Below are 17,510 nucleotides of genomic sequence, written 5' to 3' on the forward strand. Positions count from 1 at the left end.
ATTTATTGAATAGACTGTCCTTGCTCAAGGAATTAGTTTTAGATCCTTGATCAAATATAAGTTGGCTGTAGATGTTTGGGTTGATTTCTGGTATTTCAATTCTGTTCCATTGGTCTATCCTTCTGTTTCTGTACCAGTACCATGCTGTTTTGATTACAACTGCCCTGTAGTATGTCCTGAAATCTGGTATTGTGATGCCTCCGGCTTTGTTTTTGTTGTACAAGATTGCTTTAGCTATTCGAGGTCTCTTGTGCCTCCATATAAATTTCAGCACCATTTTTTCCAGATCTGAGAAGAAGGTCTTCGGTATCTTGATTGGTATTGCATTGAATCTATAAATTGCTTTTGGGAGAATGGACATTTTGATGATATTGATTCTTCCAATCCATGAGCATGGAAGATTTTTCCATTTCTTGGTATCCTCTTCTATTTCTTTCTTTAAGGTTTTGTAATTTTCATCGTAGAGATCTTTAACGTCCTTGGTTAAGTTTATTCCAAGGTATTTGATTGTTTTTGTAGCTATTGTGAATGGGATTGATCTTAGAATTTCTTCCTCAGCCATGGCATTGTCTGTGTATACAAAGGCTGTTGATTTTTGTGCATTGATTTTATACCCTGCTACTTTGCCAAACTCTTCTATGAGTTCCAATAGTCTCTTGGTAGAGTTCTTTGGGTCCCCTAAATAAAGAATCATGTCATCTGCAAAGAGGGATAGTTTGAGTTCTTCCTTCCCAATTTGTATCCCTTTAATTTCTTTTTCTTGCCTAATAGCTCTGGCTAGAACCTCCAGAACTATATTGAATAGCAGTGGTGAGAGTGGACATCCCTGTCTGGTCCCAGATCTCAGTGGAAATGCTTCCAACTTTTCCCCATTCAATAGGAGGTTGGCTGTGGGTTTTTCATAGATTGCTTTGATTGTATTGAGGAATGTTCCTTCCATACCCAGTTTGCTTAGAGTTTTCATCATGAACGGGTGTTGTATTTTATCAAATGCTTTCTCGGCATCTATTGAGAGAATCATATGGTTTTTCTTCTGCAGTCTGTTAATGTGGTGTATCACATTGATTGTCTTGCGCACATTAAACCATCCCTGCATACCAGGGATAAATCCCACTTGGTCTGGGTGGATGATCTTTCTGATGTGTTGTTGCATTCTATTGGCGAGAATTTTATTGAGGATTTTTGCATCTATGTTCATCAGGGATATTGGTCTGTAATTCTCTTTCAGTGCTGCATCTTTTCCCGGCTTAGGAATTAAGGTGATGCTGGCTTCATAGAAAGAATTTGGGAGGATTCCCTCTTCTTCAATTGTTCTGAATAGTTTGAGAAGAATTGGAGTTAGTTCTTCTTTAAATGTCTGGTAGAATTCAGCAGTGAATCCATCTGGTCCTGGGCTTTTCTTTGTTGGGAGGGCCTTTATTACTGTTTCAATTTCTGTCTCAGTTATGGGTCTGTTTAGGTTTTCGATGTCTTCCTGGTTCAATTTAGGTAGGTTGCATGTGTCCAGGAATCTATCCATTTCTGATAGGTTTCCCTGTTTGCTGGCATACAAGTCCTTGTAGTAATTTCTGATGATTCTTTTTATTTCTGTGGTGTCTGTTGTTACATTTCCTTTTTCATCTCTGATTTTATTGATTTGGGTCTTTTCTCTTCTTTTTTTAGTTAGTTGGGCCAATGGGGTGTCAATTTTGTTTATTTTTTCAAAAAACCAGCTCCTCGTTTGGCTGATTTTTTGTAATGTTTTTCTTGATTCAATCCTGTTGATTTCTTCTCTGATTTTAATTATTTCTCTTCTCCTACTAGATTTGGGTCTGGTTTGCTGTAGGTTTTCTAGATCCTTGAGGTGAATAGAAAGCTCATCTATTTGGTGCCTTTCCAATTTCTTGATGTAGGCACCTATTGATATAAACTTTCCTCTTAACACTGCTTTTGCTGCGTCCCATAAGTTTTGGTATGTTGTGCTGTTATCCTCATTTACTTCCAGAAAGTTTTTGATTTCTCTTTTGATTTCTTCTATGACCCATTGTTCATTCAGGAGCATGTTGTTCAATCTCCATGTGTTTGCGTATGCTCTAGGGATTCCTGAGTTGTTCATTTCCAACTTCATTCCTTTATGGTCTGAGAAGCTGCATGGTATGATTCTAATTCTTTTGAATTTGCTGAGACTTGCTTTATGGCCTAGTATGTGGTCAATCCTAGAGAAGGTTCCATGTACTGCTGAGAAGAATGTATAATCTTTAGCTGTAGGATTGAAAGTTCTGTATATATCTGTTAGATCCATTTGGGCTATAGTGTCGTTTAAATCTACTGTATCCTTGTTGATCTTCTGTCCTATTGATCTGTCTATTTCTGAGAGTGGAGTATTGAAGTCCCCCAGTACTATTGTATTGGGGTCTAAGTCTCCCTTTAAGTCCGTTAACAAATCTTTTAGATAAACCGGTGCCCTGTAGTTAGGTGCATATACATTGATAATTGTTATATCTTCCTGTTGAATTGATCCCTTAATCATTATGTAGTGTCCCTCTTTGTCTCTCTTAATGGTTTTTGTGGTAAAGTTTATGGAGTCTGATATTAAGATGGCTACGCCTGCTCTTTTTTCATTTCTGTTGGCATGGTATATCTTTTTCCAGCCTTTCACTTTCAGTCTGTATGGATCTTTGTTGGAAAGATGTGTTTCTTGTAGGCAGCAAATAGATGGGTTTTGTTTTTTAACCCAATCAGCCAAACGGTGTCTTTTAACTGGACAGTTCAGGCCATTCACGTTCAATGTGACTAATGATAAGTGGTAACTTTGCCCTGCCATTTGCCAAAGATAAGTTCTAATATATGCTTTGAATTCCCTGTGATCTTTTGCTGTGAGCTTTCCTTCCTTGGTTTCCTTCCTTTACCTTCTTTCATATTGATGACCGTGTTTCTTTGTTTCTGTGTGTAACACATCTTTAAGCATCTTTTGCAGGGCTGGACGAGTGGCAACAAATTCTTTCAATTTCTGTTTGTTATGAAAAGTCTTTATTTCACCTTCATTCACAAATGATAGCTTTGCAGGATATAATATTCTGGGCTGGCAGTTGTTCTCTCTTAGTACCTGGGCTATATCTTGCCATTCCCTCCTAGCTTGTAGAGTTTCTGATGAGAAGTCAGCTGTGAGTCTGATTGGAGATCCTCTGAGAGTAATCTGACGTTTCTCTCTTGCACATTTTAGGATCTTTTCTTTATGTTTCACTGTGGAGAGTTTAATTACTACGTGCCGTGGTGAGGGTCTCTTTTGGTCGTGTTTATTAGGGGTTCTGTGAGCTTCCTGTACTAGGATTTCTCTGTCCTTCTCCAAACCTGGGAAATTTTCTGCTAATATCTCACTAAAAAGGCCTTCTAATCCTTTCTCCCTCTCCATGCCTTCAGGAACTCCTAGAACCCGAATGTTGGGTTTTTTAATAGTATCCTGAAGATTCCCGACAATATGTTTTAGATTCCTAATTTCCTCTTCCTTTCTTTGGTCTGACTGTATCCTTTCCTGTTCTCTGTCTTCTAAGTCCGATATTCTCTCTTCTGCTTCTCCCATTCTGTTTGTAAGGCTCTCTATTGTGTTTTTCATTTGATCTATTGAATTCTTCACTTCAGTCACTATCCCAGTTTCCTGTTGTACTAGTTGTTTCGTTTCATTTTGATTCCTCCTTAATATTTCATTTTCACGAGAGAGATTTTCTATCTTGTCCATTAAGGATTTCTGTAGTTCAAGAATTTGTTTTTGAGAACTTCTTAATGTTCTTATCAATTTTTTGAGATCTGCTTCTTGCATTTCTTCTATCTCATCATCCTCATAATCTTGAATTGGGGTGTCTTTTTCATTTGAGGGCTTCATGGTGACTTCCTTGTTTTTATTACCTTGGTTTTTGCGTTTGTTATTTGTCATATTGGAGATATTTGGTTTCTTCACTGTGGTGCTTTTTCTTGTTATACTATGACTCTAGATTAAGTGGACTATCTGTTTTTGATGGAGCCTTAGGGCTTGAGATGGGTGTGGCCTGAGAGCTCTGTTTGGTGTGCCAAAGGTGACACTCCCAGGTTAGGCGTGGTAAACCTCTCTCTCTCTCTCTCTCTCTCTCTTTTTTTTTTGATTCAACAGGGAAGTTATTCTGCACAGCTGAACAAAGTTGGAGGTAGTTAGCAGGCAAATGATATACCCACAGGAGCCAGAGATCAGAAGCTCTTTCCCAAGGACCACACAGGGAATCTGTTCGGCCCTTAGAGTGCGTTCAAATTCTCCTTCAGTCTCCCACTGGGTTGCCAACGTTACGGAATTGTAGCGTCTCTGGAGAGTGCTCACGTGAATTCCGTGAGTTCTCTCCCCCACCGTCTCTTTTTTCACAGTCTCAGTTCAGTAGCACCATAAATTTACTAAGTCCTAATCTCCTGTTAATTCGCCCCACCCAGAGTCAGGTTTTACTGCTAGGCTCAGGGCCGGTGCAGACCTGAGGTCGCTCTGCTTATGACGTATGTCCAAGATGGCGCCTGCTCTTTGTCTTGCTCGCCCTTGAGAGGTGAGCGGAGAGAGAGAAACCCGTGTCCATACCAGTCACCTTTTTTTTTTTTTTTTTTCCCTCTCTCTCTCTTCCAGTTAGCTTGGTGAAGTCCCCCCCGCCCCGGGGGTCGTTCCCTCTAGTCTCCTCTCTCCGCTTGCCTGCCGGTGTCTCGGGTTATTGAGGTTCGGCTCACCTCGCGTTCCAGCGCTGGTGTGTTGAGTCTGCCGCTGACGTCCCGAACTGTGGGCTCCCACGCTCTCCACGCAGGTCTGCTCCCCTTCCAGCGCCGATGTGTGGACTCGGAGCCCTGGACTTCCCAAGTCTCCCCGCTGTTGCACTCCCCTTCGAGCACTTGCGCGCAGCTCCGTCCCTCGGCTCGGCTTCCGCGGCTCAGTCCCGCGGCTCGGTCCTGTGGTTCGGCTTTCGCGGGCGGTGGGCGACCTTGTTCTCCCAGTAGGTCCTCCGATTCACGCCCACTGGATCCAGAAGAGTTTTGTCTGCAATATTTTCCTGGTTCTTTTTTCTGAGGCTACCGTAACTCCCCTTTTATTAAACTAAATTTTCCCGGACTATCGGTGCGCGCCCTCACTATTCCGCCATCTTGGCTCCGCCCTCCAGTCACCTATAGGCACATTTCAAAAACATCGGATGACTTTTAACTGTAGAAAATTCAACCTTTAGGGGATAATGTTGTGAATGAATTGCAGAAAAATAAATCTAAAATTATAAAAAAAAAGTTTGTTTTGATATCTGTATCACCACGGGACACATTAATGGCTAGTATCCCTAATACATCCAAATGAATGTTTTGCTTGTTTTTCATAGGAACAAGCCATCTGTTTCTGTGAACAATAGACACACTAAGGGCTGGGCTTCATGGCAGCAGGTGCCCCTTCCTGACACTTGCTTTGTTTCTCATTTTCCATCTTCTCTGTATTAACTTTTCTATGTCCCCACATTTTCACTGGAACTTGCATCTTCAACCTGCGAGGCGACAGCAGTGCTGCAGGGTCAGCACCTTGCCTGTTGATGGCACATTTGTCTTCAATTCCTCTCAGGTAGAGCTGTCTTAGGAAATGTTTCTGACACACCTGGGAGCTTTGCAGATGCTAGGCACACTTGAGGGAAATCCCAGGGCCTCAGGCACCAGTGCTAACACACAGAGGGTCAACTGACACCTGACACTTGCTTTAAATGATGTCGGAGGGCAGGGACTCTACCTGGCCTTTCAGATTCCAAAGGCTGACTTGAACTTGTCTTCTTGCACTTTGCTGTGTCTCAGCTTTGTCAGCGTAGAATCATTGTGTGAGTATTCACCATCAGGCACATGGCAGTGTTTTCCAGTAGGGGCTCTGAGTGCTGGTATTTAAACTCTGGCACAGGTTTTGGTGACATGGCACAGATCTGTCAGATATCTATGTAGTGGAGGAGCGATGGCATTGAAGCTGCATCTCTACAGCCTTGGGAGACACTGCCGGGTTCCTGGAATGCTTGCAGCATTTCACACCCACAGCACAAGCTCCCTTGCATGCCGGTGTCCCTGCCAACATGGTGCTGTCATTTCCATTGTGATTGCCTGACTGCTCTGTGCTTTCAGGCTCCATCTGAGTGTCCCTGATTACTCAAGAACTTGAACATCTTTGCAGGTGTTGGTCACTGAATAACCTCTTTTATAGAGAGACATTCAGGGTGTGCATGTTGGGGTGCTGTGGGGTAGGCCGTTGCTTGGGACACCTGAATGCCATATTGGTGTGCTACACTTCTTCCCATCTGTCTCCCTGTTAGTGCAACCTGAGAGGTAACGGATGCTCACTCAATTGCTTGGGTCCCTGCCACCCACACAGGAGATCTGGATAAAGTTCTGGGCTCCTGACTCCTGCCTGGCACAGCCCTAGTTGTTGCAAACATATGGGGAAATCATCAGATAGATCTCTCACTCACTTTGCCTTTCAAAAAGATCATTATTTTTAATTTATTTTAAAACATTGTTGCTGGGGCCAGCACTTTGGCCTAGAGGGTAAAACTGCCACACCCGCAGTGCTGGCATCCCATATGAGTGCTGGTTTCAATTCCCGGCTGCTCCACTTCTGATCCAGGTCTCTGTTTTGGTCTGAGAAAGCAGTGGAACATGGCTGAAGTCTTGGGCCCCTGCACCCGCGTGGGGGACCCAAAGGAAGCTCCTGGTTTTGGTTCAGTGCAACTCCAGCCGTTGCAGCCAATTGGGGAGTGAACCAGCAGATGTAAGACCTCTCTCTCTGTAATTATACTTTCAAATTAATAAGTAAATCTTTAAAAAATAAAAATAAAAACATTGCTGCTTTTTTGTAAAGGTTTATTTAATTTACTTGAAAGTTACCGAGAGAGGGAAAGAGATCTTCCATCCACTAGTTCACTCCCCAAATAGCTGCAACAGCCAGGGCTGGGCCCGGCCAAAGCCAGGAGTGTGGAATTCCAGCCAGGTTTCCCACGTGGATGCTGGTGTTGCCAGCTGTGTCTTAACTTGTTATGCCACAACGACCCCCGGCCCTAAATAATCTGTCTGCAGGCACTTCTTCAGCTGCCTCACAAATACCTTGTGTATTTTACCCACCTCAGCTGAGGCCAGAAATGCCAGTGGCCAAGGGGAGGCAGATACTTCTGCTCCAGCACCCTCGGACCTGGTGGCTGGGGGCCACAGCTTCTCTCAGAGAAGCCCCTGGCCATGCCCTGGCCCCGCAGGCTCTCCAGACACAGGCCGTGGTTTTCCTGCCACCAGGTACCTGGCTCTGAATCACAGCTGGGGTCCCTGACAGACCTGGAGGGTGGGACTGCCTCCTCTGGGCTCCAATCTGTCACAAAACGTGACTTGCAGACAAGACACTGACCAGAGAGCAGAGGGCTCTTCTCCCAGACAAATGTCTGCAGCCCCAGGGGAAATCAACTTCCTGAGGCCAAGGACGTGCTGGGCAACCACGGGCCAGGCTGGGCATGTCACAAGGTGGACTTCACAGAGGGCCCCACTTCTGCGTGGGGGCGTCCCCATCCCGGATGACTAGAAACCAAGGGCCTCAGTAGGCCACAGGGTTGGACCATGCTTCTTGTTCCTAGGCTAGTGGGTCCACTACCCAGCAGTCACTGTGGCTACAAATCCTTGTAACTGATTGGGTGTGAGGCAGAGGCCTCTTTATGTGAAGTGACAGGGGTCACACTGGGCACCTCCACCCAGCCTGCTGCCCAGCGGTGGGCCTGACACAGGAACACCCACCTGGCCTCAGCACCCCGGCTCAGCTGCACAGCCCCCAGGCCTTCTCACTGGAGTGGAGCTGACACAGCTGCCTCCTGGGAGAAGCAGCACCAGCTCCTGGTGCTCAGCCTCACTGCCCGTGGCTGGCTATGCCTGGCCCACAGCCCCCTGCAGGGGATGCCAGCCAAGGAGGCAGGCCCTGTGGTCTGAATCCTGCTCCAACAGGCTCAGGAGGGAGGGCAGCAGTGCAGGTGTGGGCAGATGTGTGTCCTGCACCTGTGCCCAGTGACTGCAGGTGTAGACAATTTCGAATGGGAACAGTGACTTATGTCTTTCTGAGAAGGGAAATCAGCAGACAGACTCAGAGCACCACAAGCCAGGAACAGCCATACCTGCCAGGAAGGCCCTGGAAGCTGGGGCAGAATCTTCCCTACAGCCCTCCAGGAGGGTCCAGCCTGGCCAACAGGTTGCCCCCAGACTTGCAGCCTTGGGAATTGTAACAGACATTCCTGCTGCTCCAAGCACCCAAGGTGCAGAGCCCACCAGGGAACCCTGCTGATGCCCAGGCAGAGTAGGATTTCAGACAAGCCTCAGCTGGGGGCCAGGTGCCCCAGGCCAATGCCCTCACTGAGGATTCAGTTCCTGGACAGGACAGAGGGCAAAGAGGGCTCTAAGTTCCTGTCAAAGACCACAGCTCAGCTTCCCACTCAAATGTTTACCAAGGGCATCTGGGCAGAGAAAAGGGCATTCTGGGGCAGAGGCACAACAGTTAAAAAGGAGAGATTTGCCTTCCTGGGGAGCCCCACTCCCCCACACACATCCAAAGGGACCACAGTGGTTTCCCAGCCCTGAGCACCCTGGAGCTCCCACCATAGGACTGCCAACACACCCCCGCCATCAGGCCTGCAGCTGCCTTGGATACAGGTTGTGCTGTGCACCGGTCCACTCCCCAACCAACCGGAGGGGCATGGACAGCAGCCAGCCTGGACCCTGGGGTCCGTGCTCAGGGCAAGATGGGAGGGTGAATGCTGAGGACTGGTTGGTGACCAAGTGGTCCCTGGATGGAGACTGGCCCTCTGCCAGCTTGGCCGACCATGTGCAGGGGCTTCTGAGATGGATTAGGCTCTCAGATGGATTAGGGGCTACCGTGGCAGCAGGTGGGGCTGGACACGGCCCCGGCGCGAGGGGCAGGAGGTGCATGGGGCTGGGCAGCAGCCCTCAGTAGGATTTCTGGGCCTGCTTGGAGCACCTCTTCATGTGCACGTGCTCATGGCAGAAGAGGTCTAGTTCTGCCCAAAGCTCTTGATGCAGTAGTGGCTCTGGAAGGGCTGCCTTGCATCCTTTTGGTGTGTGTGGCTGCGGTGCCTAGCCAGAGGCTCCCAGTGCTGGAAGCCCAGTCCCACCTCACTCTGCTTCTCTGGCTCCAGTCTGCTGGGCTGCCGGTGGATCTGCTGGTGTGATAGCAGGTGGGAGTTGAGGCAGAAGCTCTTTCCACAGGAGCCGCACCTGTAGGGCTTCTGGGCCTCCTGGGCCTCCTGGGCCTCCTGGTGGCTGTCCAGGTCCTCACCTTCACTGAACAGCTCCCCACACATGCCGCACATGCGTGGCTTTTCCCAGTCCCGGCAGCTGTGCAGGTGCTGTACAAAGTTGACCCTCCAGTGGAAGGCCTTCCCACACATGGGGCACAAGTAGACCTTCCTGGAGGCAGGCACCTCACCCCCCCATCTCCTCATGCCCTGGAAGGGCTGCAGCCCACAGGGGCTGAGCTGGGAGTCCTTGTCCCCAGAGCTGGACCACATGATTTTGATGGTCACCTCCTCCTCCTCCTCCAGACTGCTCTCCAGAACCTATGGTCTGCCTCCAGCTACAGGAAATCAAGCTGGTCAGGGGTGCCGCCAGCTCCTGAGATCCCTACCCAGAAGGCCTGGCTCAAAGTCCAGAGACACCGGTTCCTGCAGTGCTCCTGGATGATCTCGGTCCTGGCTGGCCCTGCAGGGACCACAGGTAGAGCCGTGAAGCAGCCGTCACGGTCCAGATGCTGTGCCCTTCTCTCTTCCCTCCCCTCTGGCCACAGAGGCCCCTCCAAGCTCGGGGCCTGCACTTCTCTCTGTAGGGTGGTACCATGTGCACACCATAAACACCTCCTGTTTTCCCCAGTGGGAGGTCCCAAGGGGGTCCAGGAAGGTGCCTGACCCCGATGCAGAGCACAGCTCCCCATCACAGTCCAGTCACAGCTCACTTGGCCCATCACAGCCAGTCCCCTCAGTCCCAGCCCAGTCTCAGCCCAGCAGCCATGCGGCTCTATTGTCATGCCACACAAGTGTGTGTCTGTGTGTGCACCATTTGCAACTCTGTGCTCCAAGCCCTGCTGTAAATTGGTGGGTGCTTGGAAGGAGCGCCGTTTGCTGGAAGGCCTGGGACTCCAGCACCTCAGCTCATCCTGTTTCTTTCTTTCTTCCACCTCAAACAGTTGGAAGGCTAGGAGGTCATTCCAGGGGAAAAGAGGAAAATTGTGTGTCTGGCACTGGGGGTGTGCCAGGAGCCAGGCTGTGAGCTGAGGGCAGCCCCAGGAGCCACTCAGTGTCACTGAATGAGTGAGCTTGAAGGAAGAAGGGGCCTGCACCACGAGGATGGGTCTAGAGCCAGCAAGAGGGGCTGGCACTGTGGCACAGAAGGTTTAGGCACGGCTGTAGTCCTGGCATCCCTTATGAGCACTGGTTCCAGTGCTGGCTGCTCTACTTCTCATCCAGCTCCCTGCTAATGCTCCTGGAAAAAGCAGGGGAGTAGGGTCCAGGTGCTTGGACCCCTGGCTTCCCCATGGCAGACCTGGGTGGAGTTCCAGGCTGCTGGTTTCAGCTTGGTGCAAACCTGGTTGGTACAGTCCTTTGGGGAGTGAACCGGCTGATGGATGAGCCTCCTCTCTTTCTGTCAAACTCTGCCTTTGTTTCTCTCTTCCTTTTTAAAAAGATTTATATTTTATTTGAAAGGCAGAGTTACAAAGGGGAAAAGACAGGGAGATCTTCCATCTGCTGGTCATTCCCCAAATGTTCAAGATGGCTTGGACTGTGCCAGGCAGCAGCCAGGAGCTTCTTCTGGGTCTCCCATGTGGGTGCAAGGGCCCAAGCACCCGCGCCACCTTCCACTGCTTTCTCAGGCCACTAGCAGGGAGCTGGATCAGAAGTGGAGCAGCTGGGACATGTTGCAGGGCAGTTCCTTTACCTGCTTTACCACAAGGCTAGCCCCAAATCTCTGTCTTTCAAAAGAATGAATAAATAAATATAACTTTGCAAAAATAAAGCTTTTGAAAGGATCAGTACTGATCCTGGTCTGCCCTAACTCCCTTGGTGGCAGGAGTGGAGCAGGCCCTCCCTTGCCCTGAAGTGCTTTCCCTACAGGGCTGTGAAAACCCAGCTGGACAGGGTGGGAGGAGGTGGGGACTTGGGATGGCTGGGATGGGGGGACTGCAGGGCCAGGATGGAATGTGCAGGGTGGGACGCACCACAGCGTGGCTGCTGGCCTCACAGCCTTTGCAGACAGGCCGGGGTACCCAAGCCCATGTGCGCCAGGGTACCTTTGAGTCTCATCAACAGGGGGCACTGATGCTGAGGACCCCACCCATGCTGTCCCCAAGGTGCTGACTTCCCAGCCCCAGCACTGCAGGCCCCGGGCACAGAGGGACTGCCTGAGCTCTAGCATGCACCAGGCTCAGGGTGGGTACCTGAGGGACACCTGGCCCCAGCATGGCTCAGTTAAAATGAGGGACAGGGACAGGACAGGGTGTCAGTATCCAGACAACGATGGGGACAGGGCAGGACGTCAGTACCCAGACAATGCATGAGGCTGCACAGAAAGCCTGGGAACAGCCTGGCTCTGCCCTCTCTGTTCACCCAATTTTGGTGCCTTCACTGACCAGTCAAGGAGGCCTGCAGTGCTTCCTTCCCCTGGAGCTCCAGTAGCTCCAGCAGCAGCTCACTCTCCTCTCCCTGGAAGGGGCCCAGCAGGGCAGCTGGGTCATCTGCCCCAGGGGAAGGCAAGGCACCCCATTGAGTGGCTCCCAAGGTGGCCCGCACAGCCAGGCTCAGAGTCCAAGAAGCTGAGTGGAGGGGGGGAGGTGTGTGGTGAGCAGGAACCCCTGAGGGGCAGGGCCAGGGCCAGGGCCTTCAGGGTCAGCAGGTGTGAAGCCAGAAGCAGATAGTGATGCTGGGCCTCTGGTGACAGACAGCCCGGGAAGCCTGAGCCACCGGTGTCAAAATGGCAGGCAGGGACCAGGGCGACATTTGCTTTGGACAACCAGGCACAGACCTGAATACACCTCCAGTCTCCTGCTATTACAGAGGGTAGGGACTCCAGCCCCCATTCTGGGTGCACAGTCTCACTTGGGAGGGGAGACCCTGGCAGGGACCCCAGGCCGCCATCTGGGAGCTGGGTCTTACTTGGGGTCACAGAGACTCTGCAGTCCTCCCCAATGACGAACTCTCCATAGAAGCCAGTCTGGCCAGGGTTCAGGAGGGGCCAGTCCTCTTCAGAGAAGCACAGGATCATGTCCTTGAAGGGAGAAGCCCGGCTCTGAAACCACAGGGCAGGCTTGGGTCAAGGGCAGACAGCACACCATGGACAGACATGTAACCAGGGCCAAGGTGAGCCAGGCATCATCTGGTGAGGGCCTGCTTCTCGGCTCAGGGACCTCCTGGGGTGGAAGGTTCTGGTCCCACCTCCTGGGACCTCATACAGAGGTCAGGGTGTGGCTTTGGGTGGACCTGCCCCCACGGCAGCTCAGTGTCCCAGCTGGGACATCCCTGAGTGTCCCAGGCTGCGTCCAGGGCAGTGACTCCACCAGTCAGGGACTCTTGCACTGAAGCTGTCCCGGGAGGAACAGCACAGGGTCTTGGGGACATTTGTGGAGTAAACCAGCTGATGGAGTCAGTCAGTCTCTCTCTCTCTCTGCCTTTCTAATGCACACTCACAGGGCCACACCTTATCAGCTGTCTCCTGAACTGCCACTCTCATTCTCCTTAACACAGACAGCCTGAGAATGTTCCAGATCTTCAGGCTCTGCTTCCCTTCTGAGTAACAACTCCATCACAAATCCCTCCCCTCGTCTCATGTTCATCACCCACAAGTTCTGCCTTCCACAGGGCACGGATTGGGGCACCCCCCGCTCAATCCCTCCCCCATGTGACCAGGCCTCACCCACTCACATATCCACCAACAACCTGTTCTCACCACACAGGCACCTGAGGTTGGCCCCCGAGGATGGAGCTTCCCCTGACCCAGAGCCCTTGCCCATGCATTCACAGCAACACAGATTTTCTAGGACACAGCCCAGACCCTTCCAGCCTCTCCACAAGCACCCAGCTCAAAAGCCACTCCTACACATGGTCTGTCAGCCAGCACCTGCTGCCCTCTGGACCAGCCTCCCCCAGGTGTCCTTGACAGGTGTGCAGAGGGCCCTGCAGGGTCGAGCTGGGCCGAGGCCCCTGCCCTGGTCGCAGCAGCCTTCTTGTGACTGTCCCAGCATGGCAGTGAAATTGTCTTTAAAGTCATTACAAAAATTTTACCATCTTCTGTTCAACACATTCTCATCAATGTATATCATTATTATTTTACTAGAAATATTGCATGTAAGGATATAATAGGGAAATAACAAAACATAACAAACCAAACAATTAAAAATATCATCAGCTGTCATGTCAGAGGCTTATTTTATTTGGATCACTGGGAAATATTGAGGTGTTTTAAATTTTATTTAACATTTGATAATTTAATTGTTGGTAATTGGACCTAGAAGCTGGGTCATTAGATATTTAAGAAAAGATTCTCTTTACTCCAATAGGTAATCCCCAAAGCACTAATGTTATCATCCATACTATTGTCTTTTATGATCTTGCAAGAGCAGATGCTGAAGAAATTAGGAAGCATGCATTTTTCTGACCATTTTATCTGTAGTCTATGACATAGTGATTGGAATTCAGGAAGCACTTAATAAATATTTCATGGCAAGCATTGTTATTGAGAGGTTTCTAATTCTTTCAGTTTTCTAAAACAGAATCTTGTGTGGAATAATTCTGTAGAGATGCTTTATGTAACTTTAAACCAAGGTACTTGGTGTTTGGACATGAAGGACCCAGGATCAGTGATGAGACTTTTCCGAAAAGGGGAAAAAATATATGTACTGTATTTTCATTCATTTGGGCTGTCTGTCATAGCAGAGAACATCTTTCTAATGAAAGAATCAATACTTTTGAGTTACAGATGAAACCTCAAATGTAAAAACTACTCTTGAGTGCAGCTTTTTAAAGCAAAGAGGAAAAGTTTTTATAAAATTTCATTATAATTCTTTTTCTTTTCTTAGAGTGCCTTTTCACTTTGTGTTGATAGCATTACTGAAAATAGGCTGGATCCTAACAATATTAAGAGAATAAAATTACTGTGAAATTGCAGTAGAAATAAAATGGAATATAGTATCTAGAGAGAAGTATTATTAATACTATGCCAAAAATGAAATAAAAATCCTTTCTGAGATTAGCATTTTAAAGGAACTGAATCTATAAAGGATTTAAGTTTTAAATTCACAAGTGGATTAAACCATGGCAATAGAAAAAGTCCAATATTACCTGTCTGTGGAGTAGGTTTTACAATATATTCCCAGGATGAATATAGTAAAAACGTTAAGTATTCACAATTACTTTAACAAAATATAACTTTGGAATTTTAATGCTATTTGGCAATCTCCTTTTCTGCCTCTCTCTCACACACATACACTATATACACATACAGACACACATGAAGTTTCAGTAAAAATGTTCAATATAGGTTCTTTTCTTGATTTTATATGCAACTTCACATTTTTATTATGCCATTTGTGAGTACATAATTTAATTTTGATTAGGTGATAGATTTTCTTTTCTTTTTAAAAAAATTTTTGGTAAGAACAATTTCCTCCAAGTTATAATCAACACCTGGAATTCAGGAAACAGAAAGTTGTGTGTAACTCTTGATTGCTCCTGTCTTACTCACCTTCGCCATGAAATTCTCAAAGAGTCAGGAGTTCAACTAAGTGTTTTGATCTGGTATACTTAATGATTATTTGGATATCTCTTACTATATATATTTTTTTGAGGGGCAGAGTCAGAGTGAGACAGAGAGATGGAAAGTGCCCACATTCTTTTTTTATTTTCTCTTATTTGAAAGACAGAGTTACAACGTGGTAGAGACAGAGAAAGGTCTTCCTTCTGCTGGTTCACTCCCCAAATGGCCGCAACAGCCAGAGCTGAGATGATCTGAAGCCAGGAGCCAGGAGCTTCTTCCAGGTCTCCCACCTGGGTGCAGGGGCCTAGGGACTTAGGCCATCTTCTGTTGCTTTCCCAGGTGTACTAGCAGGGAGCTGCATTGGAAGTGGATCAGCTAAGACTGAAACAGGTGCCAATATGGGATATCAGCAGTGCAGTGCAGATCAGGGTTTTAACCTGTTCTGCCACAGTGCCGGCATTCTGATTCATCTCAGGAACAAAACTCCTGTCTCTCAGGGTCTGCATTAGCAGGAAACTGGAGCCAAGGGCCAGAGCAGGATATTGAACCAAGGTACTCTTATGTGAGGCATCAGTGTCTTTACTATTTCAAATACTCATTCATGCTTAAGGTTTTGATGCTAGGAAACACAGAGAAGGCAGAACAAATTGATCACACAAGGGACAAGCTACACATATTGTTTTGAAGAGGTCAGTTTTCAGCTAGGCATTTTAGAACCCCTTGTCTGTCTTTCTTTCTTTCTTTCTTTCTTTCTTTCTTTCTTTCTTTCTTTCTTTCCTTTTTTGTTCTAAAGAACAATTCAGCAAAATAAAATTCCAGTTTCTTGTTGGACAACATTGTTTCACACATACATTAAACAGACCAAAAAAAAAATAATAAACAGCAACTTCATAGACAAAAAAAGGAGAAAAAGAAACCTTTTATCTTTGGCCTTTTTAACCATCTCATACAAACCAACTACTTATAGTACAGCTAAGTACATACTCAAAAAGTTATTGGAATGCTCTGAATAAATTGTTTTTTTGTTTTTTTTTGCTTTTTTTACAAGTTTTTTTTTTTCTTCCTCCTTTGAGATTATAATGAACATGGTCACACCACAAGTAAAGTCAGAAGTAAGACAGAAAATGCTCCGAAGGCTGGTTTGGATATCCCGAGATCATTAAAAGTGGGTGACCCCCAACAATATGTACAAAAATATAAAATGTAAATAAGAATACAAACAAATTTTCCTTTTTAAAGTACTTTTAAGAAGAAAAGCAGGGCCTGGAAGTTTAGGTTCTTTTCCTCCCCTGTTGCACATTCCCCGGATTTGGTTGGGTGGAGAAAGGGCATGAAGCCTGCAGGTGGCGCTGCCGCGGGGGCGGCATCCTCTCGGAGGTGACCACGTTAGATTTTGAGATTAACTCACCGGAACTTAAAAAACAAAAACTTAAGGAAATAAGGAAGATAACATTATCACTATTTTACAAAAAAAAAAAAAAAAATGGTGCTAACAGAAGTAGCATGGAATTCCCTCCACAGAACAAAACAAAGTCTGTGGTTCTATTGACACAAAAGTCAGATTAAAGTCAGATTATTATCTCTCGAGTTGTACATACATAATAATACATTTTGCAGAATTTTATTTTAGTGATGAATTATGAACATGAGCATGTGTAATCTTCCTTATATTTCTGAAGTTCTATGATTCATGTCTATGCTGAATGAAGGTAAATTAAAATGACTATGACCATATGCTGAAAACTTAAACACTTATTAAAATATACACTACATTTGTTTTCCCACTTTTCTAAGTTTTACTGGATTGTTTCAATGTAGTAAGTAACTCAGAGACCAACATGGTCATAAAAAGATATTTAAATAACATAGGTACAAAGCAAAACTACTGGGTTCCAGATTAGTTGTACTACTTTCTATCTTGATGGCTTTATATATCTTAGCACAGTTTTGGCAAGGAGAAATAATAACAGGTAAACGCCACAAAATTTTAGTGAATATTAAATCAATCACCACCTATGCTAATCAAACAGCACAATGTGCTACACTATCCCAATATGAGTGAATGTCATTAGCTTTTATCACTTCTGAATTCTTAAGCCATTGACTTTCAATGTACTGGAAAAAAAAAGAAGCCCACGTTGAAATGCTTAAAAATTAAATCCTAAAATCCAGTAATAGCAACAGGGAAAGGGTAGCTTCCAGAAGAAATTCATTACGTATGCCATATGCCACCGGTTGGTTCATGTGAAAGTATGAGAATGAATGAGAGGAAAGAAAAATAGAATTCATTCATTGTCACACAACGGTGCTGCACAGGCTACAGAACCGTACCACACTCCTCATCCTGTGTCACAATCAACAATCATCTTCTGGATGAAAAAAGTAGCTATGCCTCTGAAAGTTTTCTAAAAGGCAGACAGGAGTCAGAACAGAGTAGCTTTCCAAATATTAACTAAGAAATTTTACCAAAGAATAGGTTAAGACACTTCCCAATGAGAAACTGTATTTCTTTATCATTAATTTTATTATTTAGTAGAAGTGACAAACATACTTTGTAGTAAGTTATGTTCAAGAAATACCACTTCTGTGAATTAATGCTATAACTAGTACTCAAACAGTACTTTACACTTTGTGTTTCAGTGTGGGTGCAAACTTTGAAATCTTTACTTAATAAATACTAAATTGATCTTCTGTATATAAAGATAATTGAAAATGAATCTTGATGTGAATGGAATGGG

General features: G+C 46.5%; 1 pseudogene; it reads right to left on the bottom strand.

Annotated features, from left to right (window-relative positions):
- Positions 1–8,961: 8,961 nt before the first annotated feature.
- LOC127488574 (zinc finger protein 496-like) lies at positions 8,962–14,769 on the bottom strand (annotated as a pseudogene).
- Between the last annotated feature and the right edge of the window lie 2,741 nt (positions 14,770–17,510).

Source organism: Oryctolagus cuniculus, chromosome 15 (genome assembly GCF_051225735.1).
Source record: "Oryctolagus cuniculus isolate XC-2025 breed Fujian yellow rabbit chromosome 15, ASM5122573v1, whole genome shotgun sequence".
NCBI classification, from domain to species: Eukaryota; Metazoa; Chordata; class Mammalia; order Lagomorpha; family Leporidae; genus Oryctolagus; species Oryctolagus cuniculus.